Source organism: Lycorma delicatula, chromosome 6 (assembly GCF_047948215.1).
Source record: "Lycorma delicatula isolate Av1 chromosome 6, ASM4794821v1, whole genome shotgun sequence".
NCBI classification, from domain to species: Eukaryota; Metazoa; Arthropoda; class Insecta; order Hemiptera; family Fulgoridae; genus Lycorma; species Lycorma delicatula.
This window is the reverse complement of record NC_134460.1, coordinates 119,570,260-119,589,819: the sequence shown is the minus strand read 5'-3', so window position 1 is coordinate 119,589,819 and position 19,560 is coordinate 119,570,260. Positions and strand designations below refer to the sequence as shown.

The 19,560-nt window shown below is 28.9% G+C and overlaps 1 protein-coding gene across 3 annotated transcripts in view; it reads left to right on the top strand.

Moving 5' to 3' along the window:
* grp (serine/threonine-protein kinase grp) overlaps positions 1-19,560 on the top strand; it is a 56,970-nt gene that overhangs the window by 1,022 nt on the left and 36,388 nt on the right. Inside the window, exon 2 of one of the 3 annotated variants that reach the window (XM_075368452.1) lies at positions 4,988-5,077. The exons of the other annotated variants lie outside the window; for them this stretch is intronic. The gene's annotated coding sequence lies outside the window, so the exon portion shown is untranslated. The remainder of the gene's footprint in view (positions 1-4,987; positions 5,078-19,560) is intronic. 3 annotated transcript variants of the gene reach the window in all.

Sequence of the window (19,560 nt, the reverse complement as noted above, 5' to 3'; positions counted from 1 at the left end):
TATGCACCTTTTTTAATTAAGGTGTGCTTGTTAATATTAGGTTGCTTTAAAATTATTTTTGGATAAGAAATTTCACCTCAGATTGTCTGTCTAGAACTGATTTAGATTTTGCAATGTAATATGTAAATTAAATTGTAGTTAAGAATAGTTACATTTTGGTTACTAGACTTAAAACATTATTCTCTTCAGCAGTCTATTTTTGAAGAACATTAGCTATTTTCCTAACCGTATCTCAGTAAAAGTGAATAGTCATTCAGTCTTAATTGAATTTTTAACAATTATGAATGTGTGCTGATTCCACATTACTAGTTAAATATTTTACATATTTTCATGTTTGGATTTACATATTTGATATTTATGGGAGGATACCCAGTTTTATTTTTAAACTATTTTTTATGATTGCTTCCATAAGAAATGTAATTTTGTTTTCTTACATTCATGTTATTCCTTGATCAGTTGCAACCAAAAATCTGTTGTCATGTTTTGCTGTTAACATTGTAATTTGAATCTGACAATGGAGCAAATTCAGTCACTGTTTGATGTAATTTTGCACTTTTTAATTGTTTTCACTACACACTTATTGTTTTTTGTCTCTGGATGCTCAAAGCTGTTTCAGCTTTTTAGGGTTTGATGGTATTCATTATTGTGTTAGAATTTCTGTTGAAACCATTTACAGGAAGGACTGTTTTTTTCTTGCCTGTAAATGTTGCAAATTATTCATTGTTTTGAAACCCACATGTTTGGTATTCATAAAAATGCTTGTAACTATTATATAAAAAATTATTGCCACCAATTTGTAAGAGATATGGTGGTGGTAATTCATTTCATTTATAGCTGTCATTCAAACTATGTAATTTTTATCTCTCTTCCAGTCTTAAATAAATTTGAATTGTTTTTAAAAATGGAATTCATGAATTCTGTAACAAAACAAGATCCTGTTTTACATATGCACCATTTAAATTTTCTATTGTAAAAACAATTTTTGTCTTTCAAAATGAAAAAGTTCACATTTTAGACATTTGTGTAATTCTAAGAATAACGATTTTTACAATGAATTTTTTTTCGGTAATAGTACCGAATCTATTTTTCGGTAATAGTACCGAATCTATATAGTTTGCTGAGATTTCAGCATTGTGTTTCAAGCTGCCTGTGTCAACCCCCAAATTTCTGATCAGTTTAAGATTGCATTGATAAACTTTTTAATGCACTGGTTCAGTTTACTAAGTAACTGCTAACATCATTATTTTTTAATTATTTTGGTGGAGGGGGTTGTTAGAAGAAAAAATGTTGTCATGAAAATTATTTGGAAATAGTATCTTCAAAAATAATTATTAATCCCTGTTCTGTTTGCCAAATAAATTACTATATTAACTATTAAACTTTTTTTTTTTCAGTTATCAGCTTGAATGTTTATTCTGAACAATCTTTAACATATATATTTTCAAATTTGATAGTAGGCTAGCAATTGTTTTAATTTATTTTTTTGAGTGAGCTGAAATATGTAGATTATCCTATAAAAATTTTACATATTGTCATTATATTTATTTCTTTAATTTTTTACTAAGGGTGATCATGAATGGTATCCTTATAATATGAAAGAACTATTAAACACAAGTACTGTCTATGATTGGTTTACTTAATATAAAATGATAGGAAAATCGTATGTGCATCGAAAAAGTAGCTCGTAAACAGGCAAAAAAAAAAATCGTAGAACATGGGAAACTTTTTTCTACAGCCTGCTTTCAGATACAGGTACTATTTCTTTCCCTTTTTACTTTAGAGCTACTGAATTCATGTTAAGGGTACTCTAATATGCTGTCCAACAACTTAGTTCTTAAACTATGAATTGCCATTGTATTGTGCAACTTTTTTTAATTTTGCTAATCTGTTTAAGAGTTTTTTTAACAAAATATGGGAAGATTCCTGTTTCCCCATTTTAGTTTATTTCATTCTGTATGTTGCACAGCTCTAAATTCTAATAACAATTTTTAAAAAAATTGCTAAATATGTTTTATATTAGTAATGTCTCTCCATGAAGTTCACCTTCGTTACACATAGAAAACATTAAATCCTATGAGTATGTTAAACACACTGCATCTGTTTCCAGATGTAGTTGCTTATATTTTCACCCATATATTTAAATAAATAACATATTTTACTGAAGATTTTCCCCTAAATAATTTTTGGCTTGCTACTTTGGATGATAATGAATTTGGCTCATCTTGTGCAATAAATCTGATATAAACTGGTGTAGAACATCTGATAATATTAATATTGTTTTTAGAGGTTAGTTCAATACAGCTTGATAGGATAGATGTTGCTAACAAATATTTGTACGGGTACAGTTTAAAAATTGACTGGTAGGTTTTGTGATATGCTTCTAAGGGATTTTTCCTGTATATGGCGAGAAGTAATTTTTGTGTAACATGGAGCATAAATTTGGTCATTCAATTTTGTATTGTGGATACACAAAAGTTGATGATGTTGGTTGTTCTGCTTAGTTAGAAAAAAAAACTGGCAGGGAAAGAAGATGGAGTAATTGTTTACAATAGGGGCTTGCCTCCTTTGTGTGAAATGTGGAATACACTTTATTTAGTTATTAAAATTTGAGAAACTGAGATTTTTTGTCAGAAATGCCTTTCACCAGAGTTACAGCCAATGTAAATTACACAGTACCCTCACCAAAAATTTTGTAATTCTACACTGCACAAGTGTAAAATAATTTGGTTAAGTTTATGAAGAATGGCATTAGATTCACTTAAGATCAAATTAAGTTAGGCTAAGCTTAATTGAAAGTTCGGTTTAAGTTAAATCCAATATACATCATTTATGGGGTAAATAACTTTAAGTGATCAATTCAGTTGGGTTTAGTTCAAGGGTAAGGTAAGGTTATGCGAGTGTAATATTTTCAAACTAAATAATTGGTTATGGTATATAATTATGGACTGAGCCTAATTATCAGCCAATTTAATATTTAAGTTAATTATACAAGGTAGCGAGTGTTAGGTTATCATATGAAGTTAAGTACACAGAATCGTTAAAATTAACTTTAATCTTAACCTAAAGCTAACTATACTCAACTGAATTTTACTTAAACCAAGTTGATTACTCTGTAATTAATGTATTTTACACTTGGTGCAGTGTTGAATTACAAAATATTTGGTGAGGGTACTGTGCAACTTAAAGGAACATAACTCAGATGAAAGGCAAATTCAATGAAAAATTTCAATTGTAATGAATAATTTAGGTCCTAAATAAGGTATATTCCAAAACCCCTAAACTATTACTGAAGATTGTTTGAACTGAACTGTAAGGCAAGTAGCAATAAGCAGGACAACTTAAGAAGGGTTATTTGAAAAATGTGATCATTAAAGTTAACTAAAAGGTGTACACTTGCAACATCTCTGTTGATTCATATATATAATCAGGCTTTAAAAGTTAGGGTCTATTGACTGGTGTTGTTCAGTCATGATAGAACCTGACCTTATGCGGTTCGATTAAATCTGGAAAGAATTTAAATTTTGTAATGCAATCTGAGATTTACTGATGCAAAGTGATGAAATTTACTGATGTAAAGTGTTTCACCATTGTTTTAGGCAACTTTCTTATTTTCCCCCTCAGAATAAATTATCACTGAAAAATGGTTGAAGTGTTAATTTTTCATTGAGATTGTTTTTATATATAATTTTTCTCTATAAAAATTACTTGACATACTAAATTTGGAATCTTATTGATTGTATATGTTTCATACAGTTTGTAATCTTTAGGAAATTCTCACATGTATGTTGTAAGTTTTCTCAGAGATTAAACTTCACTTTGCTATTTTGTATCCTTGTAAAAGGTAAAAAAAAAGTCTTCGTTTAAGCAAATTTTGTTCATGTAGTAATAATTTAAAAAAATAATAGTATGAAATTGCTGATTTAGCTTTAATCAGTAATGTGCAAAATTTTCATATAGAATTCTTCACTTTCATATTCTGAATTTGCTGAAGTGTTTATCTTGATTAATAATTTAATGAATAAATTATAATTTAAAATAAAAAATGTACCGTGATATTTTACTGTGGATTTTTTATAGTGATTATTTTATACTAATAGATTTATTTTTTATCTGGCATAGATTTCAAAGTGTTATTAGTTTCTTGTATGATGTTTACTGTCTCATCTACTGCCTTTACTAAATGAGTGTTCATTTATATAAAATAAATTCACTGAACAAATTCGTGAAATTCTTTCATTGTTAAAAAAACAAACATGTTCACAGTTTATAACTGTATTTTATTATGGTCAGTTTGAGATAGCTGAACAATAGGCCAAAGTGTTAAATCAACTCATCAGGAAATATAAAACTTGTAACTTTTGTTGGAAATTTTCTACTTTTGTCACTTTCTGTATTGCAGCTTGGCTGGATTGTTATTATTGTTACTGTGTCTTACAGCTGATGCTTGTAAAAATTATGATTTCCCAATTTTTATTCTAATTAAGAATGAGTTTAACTGTTGAAATTATCAGTAGTGACTGTTATTGTTACATCTTGTTGAAAATCAGCAATAACTTTTTAATCTGTAATCAGCAATAACTTTTTAATCTGTAAGCGTAATCCATAGTAATTACAACTTGTGTAATCTTAGGAGGTGATTTTGCTATTTATAAAACATTAGCATGGTAAATTTTGCCTTAACCAGATATCCTATATATAATATCTTGCTGTTTTGTTAATGTTGTGTATTTTGTTAGTTCATCTGAGATTTTGTTTTTTGTTTAGTTGAATTTTTCTTTTAGTTTTGCACTCATTTTTTCATTTAGGAAAGTACGAGAAGATATGTTCCACTGAAGATTTTGATAAATTTATGATATTAATTAATAAAATTACCACCTTAAAACGGTTTTTAAGGTGGGTTGGGTTTATTTAAATAATTAATTACCTACTAGACGATGACTTTAATTGGTACTCTTTATAATTATAGTTTTTTTTGTTTTTTTTTAAGGAAAACCTACTACCAGGAGGTAGATATATCACATAAAAAAATTAATAACTACAATGATTGTTGAATTGATGGGGTTGTAAAATCATGCTAGTAAGTTGTGCTGTATGGCAACACAGTATCTTGTTTGATAACAGTTGACAATAAATATCATTCTAATTTTAATTACAGTCTTCATTTGAATTTGTATTGGCAGCTATGATTTGTTCTGATTTCCCCATGCGTTTTGTAAAACAAAACTTACTTTTTTCTGAATAGCCTCCGGTAATTACTGTTCAGATAATATTTCAGAGGATGATATGTATGAGTATAAGTGAATGAAGTGTAGTCTTGTACAGTTTCAGTTCAACCATTCGTGAGATGTGTGGTTAATTGAAACCCAACCACCAAAGAACATCGGTATCCACGATCTAGTATTCAAATCCGTGTAAAAATAACTGACTTTATTCGGACTTGAACGCTGGAACTCTCGACTTCCAAATCAGCTGATTTGGGAAGACGCATTCACCACTAGACCAACCCAGTAGGTTTGCAAAACAAAACTGGTCTTTACCTAACATACTCCTCTTGTTCTATTCCACATACAGTAAAACTTCCCAATATTGGACCCAGCTCTGGAATAACACAATCTGTCTTATTTAGAGGCGTCAGCCATTCAGAAAAATGTGAATACAGAATTATGTTCAGTTATTATATAGATAAAACCACATTGAATAGAACAACAGTATTTATTTCTTGTAAATTAAAATGACTAAATTTTTTACCTTGTTTTTCTCTAAATAAAACTGTCTTGTATGTTCATATTTGAATAAAAAAAAAATACTGTACCACTTTAAACAACCAGTAAAGTAAGAAAATAAAATTACTGTATTACACTAAAGTGGAATAAAAATAAAGTAAGCTACAATAATATTACAGCACAGTTTTACAAAAAATAATTAATAAAAAAATTCAAATAAGGATACATAAATGTACTTACATTTAAGATAGCTGTCTATTTTAGTCTGAAGCCCCGGTATGTTGTTTTTTCAATAAGCAACTGTACTTCTGATATTTAAATAGCGTCTTCTGAAAATCCTTTTGTAAGAAATATTGCTTTAATTTTCTAATCTCTTTTCTTGCTTCCTTACTTGTGATGATAAATCTGGGTTCATTGTCATTCTTTTTGAAAGCAGTAAAGTCTGTGAGGTAGCAACAAGATCACAGATGTTATTTGATACATCTTATAACGTTTGGGTATTCTTTGTAGTTTCTAAATTGTTTAGTAAGTTCACCCTGTTTCACAGAATTTTTGGGCTCTGTAAGATGTTCAATGACTGAATTGAAGATAGTTTGTGTAGGTTTAAATATACATACTGGCTTTTATGAAATTATTTTTCACTCTCTTAGTAGTAATTTGCTTTATTGCCATATGAATCCAACACACTTTTTGGATGCAGAACTGCATCCAACACACTTTTGAAAAAGCTCATCAGCATCTGTAACTTTCATTGTTGATCATAAGTATTGTAACCTTTTTTCTGTACTGAATTTAAAGTTTCTGAATGATCCCCTGATCAAGTGGTTGACTGACATATTGCAGTATTATTTGAGGGAAGAAATATCAATTTTACATTTTCTAAGGTAATGTTAAGGTGGGATTTTGCATTGTCCAAGAATAGTATGACTTTCCTATTTTGCCTTTCCATTTTATGATCAATAATTAATCAGTTCATCATTATAACCCCAATCATCCAAGAATTTTTATTTGAATTCCATTCAATGTGTAATAACACTGTATGTATTTTTATCCTCACCTTTGTAAAAGCTGAACATCCATGAGTTAAAATTTGATTAATTTACTTAAGCAATTTAAATAGTCATTTAGAATTACTTTTGGGGATTTTTGACATACAAAAAGTTTAAAAATGAATTTGATAGATCATAAAGAATGTTTGAGGAAAATTTTATTTTATCTAAATACTTTGAGATCCAGCTGAGGGCATTTCCTTTAAAAAGCCCTTCCCATCACGATTTTTACTTTCTAAACTATGAATTAACATTCTGGCCAGTCCGTATACAAAATTCCATATTAGAGTTTGCTTGGGATTTTCCTGGAAAATCCCTATTGAATTTGGGTATTGAATTTTGTTCAGTTTGTATGTCTTTTAATTTTTTGGTTTCTGTTTGGATAAATTCTAATGAGTGGCAAGAATCTGTTATTTATTTATCTTTCATTATAATTTTTTTTAAGTGTTAAGCCAAATAATGAAGTTACATGGAAGTGGTTGGCTAAGGTGATAAGATGTAAAAAAATCTTATCTATGTTTTGTTTTGTAATTATATATAAAATGACCTATACATACATACACTAATTTTAGGGTTGGTCAAAATGAATTAAAATTTGTGATTACATATGATTTCCAACATCAGAAAATAGAAGCTTTGTTTGAAGTAATTTGAAAATTGGTTTTATAAAGTTAAGGGATTTATTAAGACCTATGTTTATAGTATGCCTCTAGATAACTTTCTCTTTATAATGCATAGATTACTAAATTGTTTCCCTATTGTTATATTGTATGCTATTATTAAACCAATATTTATGGTGTTAGTAATTATAAAAGCAATCAAAATGAAAGTCTTAATAATAATAGGCTAGAAATAAATTTATTTATCAAGATATAAGGTGTTTTTAAAAATTGATTATTAATATAACTACAAGAAAACATGATTAGAAATACAAAAATAATATGTTTAATTCAAATCAAATTGATTTTAACTGGTTTGAAATTTTAAAAGAAATCACTGGTGAATATTAATTGCATATCATATCAGATTTCACTACTTAATCTTTAAATGAAACTTGGTGTTGTTTTGAAATAATTAATGTATTGAAGGTAATTTTTCATCTCAAACAAGAACAAATTTTCTAGCTGTAATTAAAAACCATTTCATGTGTATAGTTTTAACTAGGTCATTTTTCTAAGAACATATTTTCTCTCCCTCTCTTTAACTCATATATTGAAGCATTTGTTTTAGTAGGCTATTCAAATTATTATGAACAGTTGAAAATCAGTACAAACTCATTGAAAATAATGAAATACTGGAATGTATGGTTACATTAAGAATAATCCGTACATAATTGTGTGCAATTAACAATTTTTCATTTTCTTGCATAAGAAGAAATATAAAGTTAATAACCTTACATTAAGTTATTTATGGAATCATTTGTTGTAACTGTGGTAGTCTTTCCTAAAGAACAATACTGTACATAGCTAATTTGTTGCTTAAGAAATCAGTGATTCTTTTATAGTGTAAGAATTTATATTTAACAAGTGGAGCTATTACTTTGATGGATATGCTTCGGCATTCTATAGCACCATCCTCTCAAATTTAAGTAGTTGCTAAATTATAGATAATTAATTCTCTAAAGATATAAAACATCTAATTAACAATAAATTACTACAATGATTGGAGGAGAGTATAAGCAGTTACTGCTTTGATTCTATGTATAACAGATGATAAGTACCAAGAATGAGGACAACACTATCCTACATATGCTTGCTAATTACAACAAATTGCCTATATCAGACTCATTGAAGTTGTCAAAATAATATGAAAATACAGGTATAGTGAAGAAACTTATTTGTTTTGATTTTAGGCAAATACAGTAGATATTTTTTAAACTCTACAGTCCATAGTAATTTGTTGAAAATTAATCTAGAGAAAGTAAATTAAATACTTGGGAGTTTTATTTCATTCAGGAAGATTGGAAAATTGTTATTCCTAAATGCCAAGATATTATTTTGTCAGGAAATAAAAATGTTTACAGTGTATAGGGTCACATACAGCTGCTGTAATCTATTTTGATTCGTCATGATTATTGGAATATTTATGCTGTGTTTGTATTTGTATTTGGAAAATATAAATTGTAAAATGGATTTCTATTTTAGATTCTTGCACATCTGTAGAAAATTGTACTGATAATTGAATAGGAAAGAAAGATCTACATTCAATATTCTCAATAAAATTAAAAAAATGTTATATCCTTGTAAAGAAAGCTGTCATTGAGTGAAGCCCAGAATTTTACCTGTTAATCTAAAATTAAAGGATTTCATAAAATTTAAATTATAAGATATAATATAAATTTTATAAACACGAGTTGAAAATTGAAAAATTGGTGGCTATTTTTACAATAGAGAAATGAAATACAGTTTTTCTACTGTAAAGTTGTCACTACTCAAATAAATACGGTATTTCCCTGGTGTTTGCCACTATGTCATTTAGAACTGCTGTCTAATGGTTCATCATATTCTCATTATGTAATTTATTATAGAATTGCAGTAGAATCTTAAAAATTGGCAGCATCTTAGATGAAAATATTTCTGAAAGTGTAGTAAATTGAGCTTTTGTAAAAATTTTAACTATTGTCTGAAATTTAAAATATATATTGCATTAGCTTTTGTGAAGTTTGAGTTGAAACACTCATTTGCATAAATAACAGATTTCTGTTATTTTTCTGTCCAACTTTAATGATTTCTTCTCTCCCCCCCCCCTTGCATTATTAGCAGCAATCTGTGTAATACAGTTCTGCATTCTTAAAGTTTTCTGTTTTCACCGATAAGCTTTTTATTGCATCTCTTCACCAAAAATCATTTGTGATTGTTTCAAAATCTGAAAGTGGCAATATTGACAAAATAAAAACAATCTACAACAATTTGTTAAAAAAGGGGTCAGAGCAGATTAAGTAATTTAAATGATATTCTAGAAAATACCAGTATTAATGTTGTAGCAATCTACTGCTGTAGTTAATTCTCAGGTGTGGTGTCATCCAAGAAGTGATTAACTACAATGTTAGATCACTTTCTACATTAATACCAAAATATCTGTTTACAGATAGAACTGATACAGTTTTCTTGATTTAGGGCCTGTATGTAGATGCAATCCCTTTTTTGTGAAATGCGTGTACCAGTAGGTTGTTAAATCCATGGATCATCAGACCATATTTTATTAAGATATCAATAACAAAACGATGAAGAGGATCAGCATTAAGGAGCTGTTAGAATTAAGTATGACAGTTCATCCGAGTCTCAAAATTTATCTTTCTCCTGCATGCAAAGGCTGAGACTTTGTGTCAAGCACCCCACTTGTAATATTGTCAACTTCATGTCTGGAGTTTCCATCTGTATTTTTATAAAGTATTTTTATACTTTTTCCTTCCTGATAAGTTTTTATAATACTGTGTTTCAAAATTAATATCAGAGTTTAAAGTTATGTAATATTAAGTTTTACTTTGATAAATTATACATGAAGTGAAAAAGTAACTCAGTTTTTCCTATGAGTGTTCAATGTGAGCACCATCCAGCCAATAGGAGTGTTCATCCCACACTCTAATTGACTAGTAAGTAATTGATCCGACAGGTGCTTCAATCCTGTGTCTCAAGTCTGGTAGGTCAGCTGGTAATAATTGTGGCGCATATAACTTGATCCTTAATAAACCATTAAAGAAAAGGGCGCACAGTGTCAGATTGGGTGCATGTGTGGAGGCTATGGTAAACAGACCCTGTCATCTAGTCCCTGATTACCAATTAAGCAGTTGGGGAGAATATCATTCAACCAGTCACATATAGCATTATGCAAGTTGAGGAGACGCATCATCTTGTTGCCAAATAAAGTTATGTGGTTCCTATTACAATTGAGGAAAGGGCCATATTTGTAGCATATCAAGATAGTTCATTGCTTCTGCGAAAAAGAATGGCCCATAAACTTGCGGTCAGGATACAGCACAAAACATTCAATTTTTGGGAGTCTCGTTCATACTGCAATATTTCGTGAAGATTTTCTCATCCCCAGATATGCACACATTATGAGAGTGTTTATTTTTCCAATAACATGAAATGTTGATTCGTCACTGAATACTATACAAGGACGTTTACATCATAACTATAAAGGAAGTTTACATCATCATGCTGCATAATTTCATTTGCGAAGCTAACATGCGAATCATCTGTAGGCTTTAGAGCTTGTAACAGTTGTAAATGATAGTGGAGCCAGTTGTAAGCGTTTGCTAAAAACCCTCTACACAACAAACATCACTGGAATTGCTAATTTGTGGTTAGCCATCTTAACTGATTTACTTGGACTACGCATAAAAGACTAAGTTACACGTTCAACATTGTCGACACAGTTGTTTTGTACTCTTCTCTTTACAAATACAGCCCAGCCAGTGGTTTCAAATTGTTTGTGCGATCTACAAATGTTATTGTCAACCAGGGGTCACACAAAATGAATGTTGAATAGTAATTACAAATTCACTCTGCAAACTGCAAAATGGAATGCTTTCTGTTGGGGGAGAGGAGATCTTTGCTACTACACTTCAAGCGGATTGCACAGGAAACAGTTTTCTTGCACACAGCTAAAACTGAGTTGCTCTTTCATGTATAATTGATCAATGTATGTGAAACTTGGAGAAATGTTACATAGTTTTAAAACCCCGATATTCATTTTGAAACAGATTATATTTGCTGTTAACTATGAGTGTGTAATGTTCCTGATGTTAGGTTCTGGAATACAAATTAGTTTTGTTTCTTCTGGATGTATTCTGTGGCCAGTTTTTTGTCACAAATTTATATAGAATACTAGTGCTACATTAGTTTGTCTATCATTGATGTAATTTTCCTTTTAAATTTGTTCATAATGGTATATTTAGATTATAGAAGAATTTGTGTACATAAAAGAACTTTTTTTAATAACATTGATGAAAATAGCTGTATTTAAGGTACTTTGTGGGCCTAATTTCAAAAGTAATATGCAAAATACTGAACACATAGTTTTGTTTTTTTTTGTTACAGAGATTAGGGTTTGACTAGAAACAGAAGACATTATATTTTTACAATTAATGTATTTTGAATAAAAAATGACCTAAAACATGTTAAATCTAATTAGGTATTTTATTAAGGACCGGCCATATGCAATAAAAAATATAAATTGTTACATAAAATTACTTACTATACAGAGACAAAATATTTCACTTTTTTCTCTTGTGTTCAATAAAATCTTCTCTAAAAACAAGCAGTGGTCTTCATCTATCATATATTAGTTCCAGCGTCCCTGGTATTTACATTTTCCTCATGTCTTGGTGAAATTTCTCTCAGTGTTCATCACTTGCTGCACCAAAACCCCAGGAAATATTACATGAAAATTCTAGTGAGATTGCAAAAAATACATTTTTAAGCATATGTGACATCCTAGTAATTCATAGACTTTTAAAGAGTTGAACTATGAGGGTTTTATAGTCATCATCATAATCATTATTATTATTATTACCCAGAAATCCCTGCACTGCAGTTACAAGATGATTCCAAGCTGCGATTTCTCCCATTTAATTTTTGTATAAAAAGATACTCGCTTAAAAATTCCTTATTTGAGGTCTTATTTGGCCTTCTTTAGTTTGTAGAAGTAGCAATCATTTACATGGTCAAAATGTTCATACACTGTATGAACAGCAAATAGCATAGATTTTTTGCCATTCATCTACTGCAGTATATTTATGTTACAATTTGCACAGCAAACATGAGCCTATCCATTTTTTATCTCCAATTTGGTACAAAATATAAAAAGTGGGCTTTTTGACTTCTGAGATATACTAGCTTGTGATTTTAAATTATATCTTCCACACTGATGTAACAAAACTTATCATCTGAATTTTTGCAACGTCGACAACTACAACTTGTCATTTTATATCAAATATATTAAAATATAACAAAATCTCAACATACTAGACTATGGAAAACAGAATCATACTAAACTTTAAAGAAATATGAGTCATTAAAGGTTCTTAGAATATGGTGTGATTACCCATTAAAGCCAGGTGCAAAAAATTCCAAATGGGTGAACAGGACAGTAAGACATTTTTGTGAACAGATATTTTAATAAATTGTAATATGAAACACAAAAAGAACATGTTTGTAAATGTTACAAAAATGTCAAGTAGTGCATTTTTTAAATTTTAATAAATGTGCAGTTGTGCATAAATTGTGTGAATATTATTAGTATTGATTATAAATTTTATTGATCGATGATTTGATTCACTGCTGATAAAAAGTAGAAATAAAATTATTTGTGGGTAATAACTTGACATATGTTTGATATGTCAAGTTACTGTGATTATTGTAAGGTTTAGTTGATTGTATTGTAATAAAATTATAAATGGAATTATAACAATACAAGTAAAAAACAAAATGTTGGATTATAAAAGAATAAGAATATATTTTGCTTAGATTTAATTATATTTGTGTAATTTTTTTAATGTTTTTACTTAAATTTCTTACTTAATGCTTTTCTTAACTCTTAACATTATGCTCGTGTAATTTTTTTTGTTCTTTAACTCCTAAAAATGAAAATCGGAATCATCCTTAATTTTGGTTGCTGGAACTTTTACTGATGTGCTATAAAAAAATAAATGTGAATATTTTTTCCTTAAATTTTGATAAAATGCTACAAATTAATAACTGCCAACCAAAAATTAACATGAATTAATTATTTTATTATATTAGATTAAAGAAAATATTGTTATAATGGACTTCTTATCATTTCTATAGTGTATAAAATTGATGTTTGCATGCATGTTATCATTTGATTGATTGTTTGTCATTAATATTAGTTATACATTAAGCTCTTTTATAAATTAATTTATTTACATCTGAGATTGCTGCTAAGTCTGTGTATTACATTATTATTATGAATAGTCGTGCATTTAACAATTTATTCATAGAATCCTAATTTGTCAAACATTTTTAAGTCATGTCATAAATGTTATGTTAGTACATCAGTTAATGGTACATAATCATAACTTTTTTTTACTGTTATTATTTGAAAAAATATAATTTTAAGTATATATTCAAATTTTTTTCTAGTGGGAAATCTTTTCTTCCTTTTTAAAGTGAAATGTATTAATATTTTTATTCTGTGTAAAGTGATGTTTACTTCAGTCTTCTAAAGTAATGTAGATAATAAAATTTGTGGATTTGTTTTTTGCAGTATGCTAACTGGTAAATATAATTTTTTCTAGTTAATTGTTCTTTTCTCCCAATATTAATGCTGTGATTTTGGTCTTTATCATGACCATTTCACTAGTGTGATTCATTTCCTTCTTAACTGTTTCAAACTCTATGTATTTTTTGTCTGAATGGTTTTCTATCTTTCATATCCTGTTCTTGGATTCCTATGTTCTGTAATTCTTTCTTCATTTGTTGTAGGTAACCTTGCTACTCTTTCTGTCCCAAAATGTAGCGAGTTCTCAATTTTCTTTTTTCTTTAACAGTTTCAGGTCTGTAAGGTATGACGTTTCACCAATAGCCTCATCATTGTGGCGTAATGTTGAGTTTGGACCTTTTTGAAATGTTCTTTTTATTCTAGAGATCTTTGGTCAGGAAATGAAATTCATCCAATTAGTTTCTTCTCTCTCCGATTGCCACTATCCATACTGTTGTATTGTATTGTTTCCCCTAGATATTTGAAACTGTACACTACTTAAGGATTTCCCATTTGCCCATTTCCTATGTTGTTTGAAAATTACTGGGGTTTGACCTCTCCCATGCTTTTGAATTTTGGTTGCACCGGGCATGTTTCCTTCTTTTATTGTGTGCAGTCAAATCCGTAGTAGTAACCAGCAGTATTTGTGCATAGATTCTTTCCTTAATTATGGGTTTTTATTGTCTTCTAGAATTCCTCTCTTGGGTTTGTTTCTTATCTTTATCTTGTAGTTGTGTGTTTTCATGCTCATACAATTTAATTTTTATTTGGGTCGGGTAGTGATGAGATGTTATTTTCATTGATTTTCTTAGCTTAGTATTCTGCATTCCTTTCCAATTCGTTAAGGAAATTGCTACCATCTATCTGATGTAGGAGGAATTCTTATAGCACATAGTGTTTGGGAAACCCCATTTTTCCTAATAGTATTCGTATTGAAATGGGGGTGGACATTACTACCTGCACTCTGGCACAGATTGAGTATTTCTCTATTTTTGTTTGTTCTTTTGTGTGCAAGGTAGTTTCCTGCCATATTCCTGAACTTTTCTTGCACCTATTGGTGAATTGAAGTCCCCCCACTAGTATTTTCAAATTGTTGTTGAGAATTTTAAGGATGGTTCTTCTAGATCACTCCAGAAATGTGTTCTTGGTTAATTGAGGCATGGCAGTTCAACAGATGTGTATATTTTGTTTGTGGCTTTTAGAGTGAGTGTAGATAACCTGGAACTTATCTGAAAATCTGTGACTGAATCTAGAAATTTTGTTACCATGAACAATAAACTTCATCCAGTTAAGAACACTGTTCCACTGTGGAGCTTCTTGTGCAAAAAACAATTGGGAGGAGGTCATTATCTGCCATTTGCAAATAGGGCGCACTAGGATGGCTCACTCCGGATATCTGATTACTCAAACAGATGCACCAGTTTGTGCATACTGTGATTGCTGACTGACAGTGCACCACATCCTTGTGGGTTGTATCGGTTGTGCATCCCAAGTTTAACCTAGGACCTAACACACAAATCATTTTAGGGGATAATGAAATGTTTCTATAGTTTTACAGTTTCTTAGGACTGTCTGCTTACATTCAAGTACTTAAATTACTGTAGTGAGTTACAGCTGTTTGTGACAATTGCTGTGAAGCAGTTTGTTATTGTATTACTTCAAGATATGCAATATGATGATATATATTTGTTTACTACAAAAAGTATATTGTATCCAGGTAATAATGCAGAAGTGCTTTTTGCCCAGGAAAGACAAAAAAATGTTTTAACTATGAAAGTTGAGACTAGGTAGACTTATTTTTCGTTGTTCCTTCTCTATACTTCCTTTGATTAAAGTACTTTTTCATCTGTGAATCTTTTCTGCAGAGTCAGGGCTAAAATTTTGTGTTTGTGTAATTCTGAAGTTAATTGTTACAGTTTACATACTTTTACAACTTTGTACATTCGAAAAAATGTTTTTATTTAAAATTGAGTTTTTCACAGCCCTACAATTCACCTCTTTTCTTCAAACATCCAGGCATCCCAGAATAGATAGCCTTGTTTTTTCTGCAGGGTAGTTTATTCTGTAAAAAATCATTCCCACGGTTTCGAGGCTCAATAGTTTGCCACTTGAGTTGTGAGCTTGATAGATTTCTCTTCAGTTCAGTCATGATGTGACAGATCCAGTGCCACTACATGTAATAGCTACTTCACTATTTTTCTCTCATGATTCCATTTTTTCAATATTTGTTAAAAAATTTTGGCTGGAAGACCCAAGGGCTAAAGATTGTTTATTTTTATTTTTTTAATTTTTAGGTAGATTTTGCCTGTGGAATTTTTTTTACAAAAAATTGCACAGGCAATTTTTTTATACACAAGATTTTACACAAAATTTAGCATAGAACAGGGTTTACCTGGATTTGCAAATTAAAAGTAATCCTCCTTTTGGTACCACAAAAGAAAAAAATTAAGTGGCACATTAACTGCTACACTTGTTCTGTAGAACAATTCATTTTCTTCAAGCCATTGGAATTTTATCCTGCATTTCATAAATATCTTTTTCCAGGATGTTAGTCCCTGAAATGGTACAGGTTGTTGCAGAATGATTGAATAAGAGGTATAGTTTACAAATCTTTCACCCACTACCCAAAACATATATACTCAAGATTATCCACGTGTGTAATTGTGTTTTAGAAAAAAAAAATGTTGTTTACTTATCCCATTAGCCCAATTTTCAATGAATAAGTCAGTCAGAAATGTAGTTTTTATAATTTGGTTACATGGTTATGCTGAGCTTACTAATACTACTAATTGTTAAGTCTTTTTTTTATATATATTGTAAAATATATATATATATATATATATATAAAATATAGTGGCTTCAAGAAAATACTGTAGTACTAGTTTATTCTATAATTTTGGTTGAATTATTTTCAGACCAAATTTTTTTCTATTTGAGTTTTCACTTAGTATTATCCTGCAGTCTTTGTTTGTCAAACATATCTGTGCATGAGGAAAAGACCGTTTTAATTGTAATTTTCAAATAGAATCATCTAAGAAATGTTTCATATACTATGATATATATATATATAAAATCAAAATTAAAGATATTTTGTTTCCCATCCTGTTTATAAATATAAATAGACACTGATTTAAAGATTATAATAGCCAGTTTATTTTTGTGGGTTTTTTTAGGTAGAACATTACTTCAATAAAAGGCTCAATAAAAAAAAGTTGTTACATGGCAGGCCCAACTGCCATATTATAAATAGCTTGTGAAGTAGTATTAGAAAATAAATTGTTTGTAAACTACAATTTAAAAATAACTTCCAAGTAATTTCTTTCTTAGGGATGTAGTTTACAAACAATTTATTTTTTAAGAAATATAATTTCTTTCTAAGAAAGAAATTACTTGGAAGTTATTTTTAAATAATTGTAATTGATAGTAGGGTTTTAGTATCATTGTTTACAGATTCTTATCCTCATGTAAGAATTGATTTATTTACAAACTATCTTATAAATACAAATGTAATACTGGTATATCCATGTAAGGGAAAATTCCAATAACTTTTGGTTTTAGGTGATGCCCATCACTTTTCTTTACAAGAACTGGCTATATAGTGATCAACATTACTTTCATTGAAAGCTGCTGTGTTTAAAGAGCTTTTTTATTACAACATTAAATAATTCCAATTTTAGAAAGATTTATTTTTAATGTTTATTTATTAGTGGTAGCATTACTCATTCGTTCCTTTTTAAAACTTATAAAATATGCTGGGTTATTTTATCTAAATAATTCTATTTGTTAGTCAATATAGTTAGTTATTTTTTTTAATCGTGTAGTGGTTAGTTTAAATTTTATATAAGATTAATAACTGCTATACGTATTCTTTAGTTTGATTATAATATTAAGCATTATTTACTTAAGTTATTTTATTATCTTTATAGTTATGATTGATTTATTGTATTTTTGTTTCACTTGTGATTTTGATATTCATAATAACAGACTATAAAACATTTTAAAATGATATTCAGTGATGTAAATGATGAATTAAGTTATATTAATTCATACATAATACATGAAGCAAGTAAAAAAAGTAATGAAAAAGAATTTAACAAAAATAATACAGACAGAGTCCTTGAAGTGAACAACACATAGCTATTGTGGGAATATGCGACCAGTCAGGTAAGCAACCTGCAAATTCAGTAATGTGTGCCCTTCAAACAACTTATTGCCTGAAGTAAAATAAAATAGGCTCCTTTAATTACAACACTTATTTATTGAAATGTCAATAAACTTACAATTTTCATCAATTAGTGTAACCACTACATGTAACAAATGAGAAAAAAAGTTTATATTTCATTTAAAAGCTCTTCATGTAATTAGTATTAGTTTTAATTTATATGTAATAACATTTTATTTGATTTCCTATTCTATTGTGGAAATACATTAGTTACTGTGTTATAATTTATTAATTGGAATTATGATTATTAGAAGCAATTGATTTTTTTAAGGTTTGCATCTATAAAGTATAGCTGTATGTTTTAACTTAAAATTACTTTTTCTTTGGTACAATAATTACTATTTGGACCAAAGAAAAGTAATTATTATTATTAATATATAATCAGTGAAGAGAAAACAAATTTTGTTATTTGGCTGCACTGATCAATAGAAAGATGTATTGAAGATCAATTTTCATATATACATAGAAAACAAATTGTCAAAAAAATTGTATTTTAATTTAATTTAATTTTATTTTAATTGTATTTTAACAATTTCTAAAATCATGGAACCAACCCTTACAATTAAAGTTGATTCTGCAATGATTAATAATAATTTAATACATTACTGCCAGGTTGCTTAGCAAAAATTAGCCACAATTACCTACCATTAATTAAAAGTGAATTAAATGTCATTTAAAAGAAAATAATGAGAAAAAGGTAAAAAAAAAAATATATGGTTGCCAGCTCTGTCAGCCATAGCCTCTAAGTTGCCAGATATAAGCAGGATGTATTGTTAATTATTTATGCTCAGTGTGTTTTTCAAAAAAAATTATATACTAAATTGAAGTTTAGTTTTTTCTGTACATGATAACTCATGGTTGCATGTAAAAAATGACCGCAAGTAGTGGGTGCCATTATTTGAACTAATTGCTTTTTTCAGTCTGGATGAGTGTGAAAGAGAGAGAAGGAATGCACACGCTGATTCACGTTGTAAACAAGAACACAGCGTTACTATCTTGTACGGAGAAATTTAAACTTCAATTTAGTTTTTTTTTTAAAAACAAGCGTAAATAATTAATAACACCCGTATACATCTCTGGCAACCATTTTTTTTTTTTTTTTAATCACGTCATTTGAAAGAAAATGTTTAATTCTTAAAAAAATATAGTTGCAATTCGTTAATTAAATTAATTACAATACATTTAATTAAGGCAAATAATTTATGCTATGCAATACAGTGTAATGTATTAAATTATCATTAATCATTCATTTAAATTTAATTTCATTAAAAAAACTGATACCTGCAAAAATCAACTGCCGGATTTTATACTATATTTCACTGGCCAAGTCAGCTTGTAGATT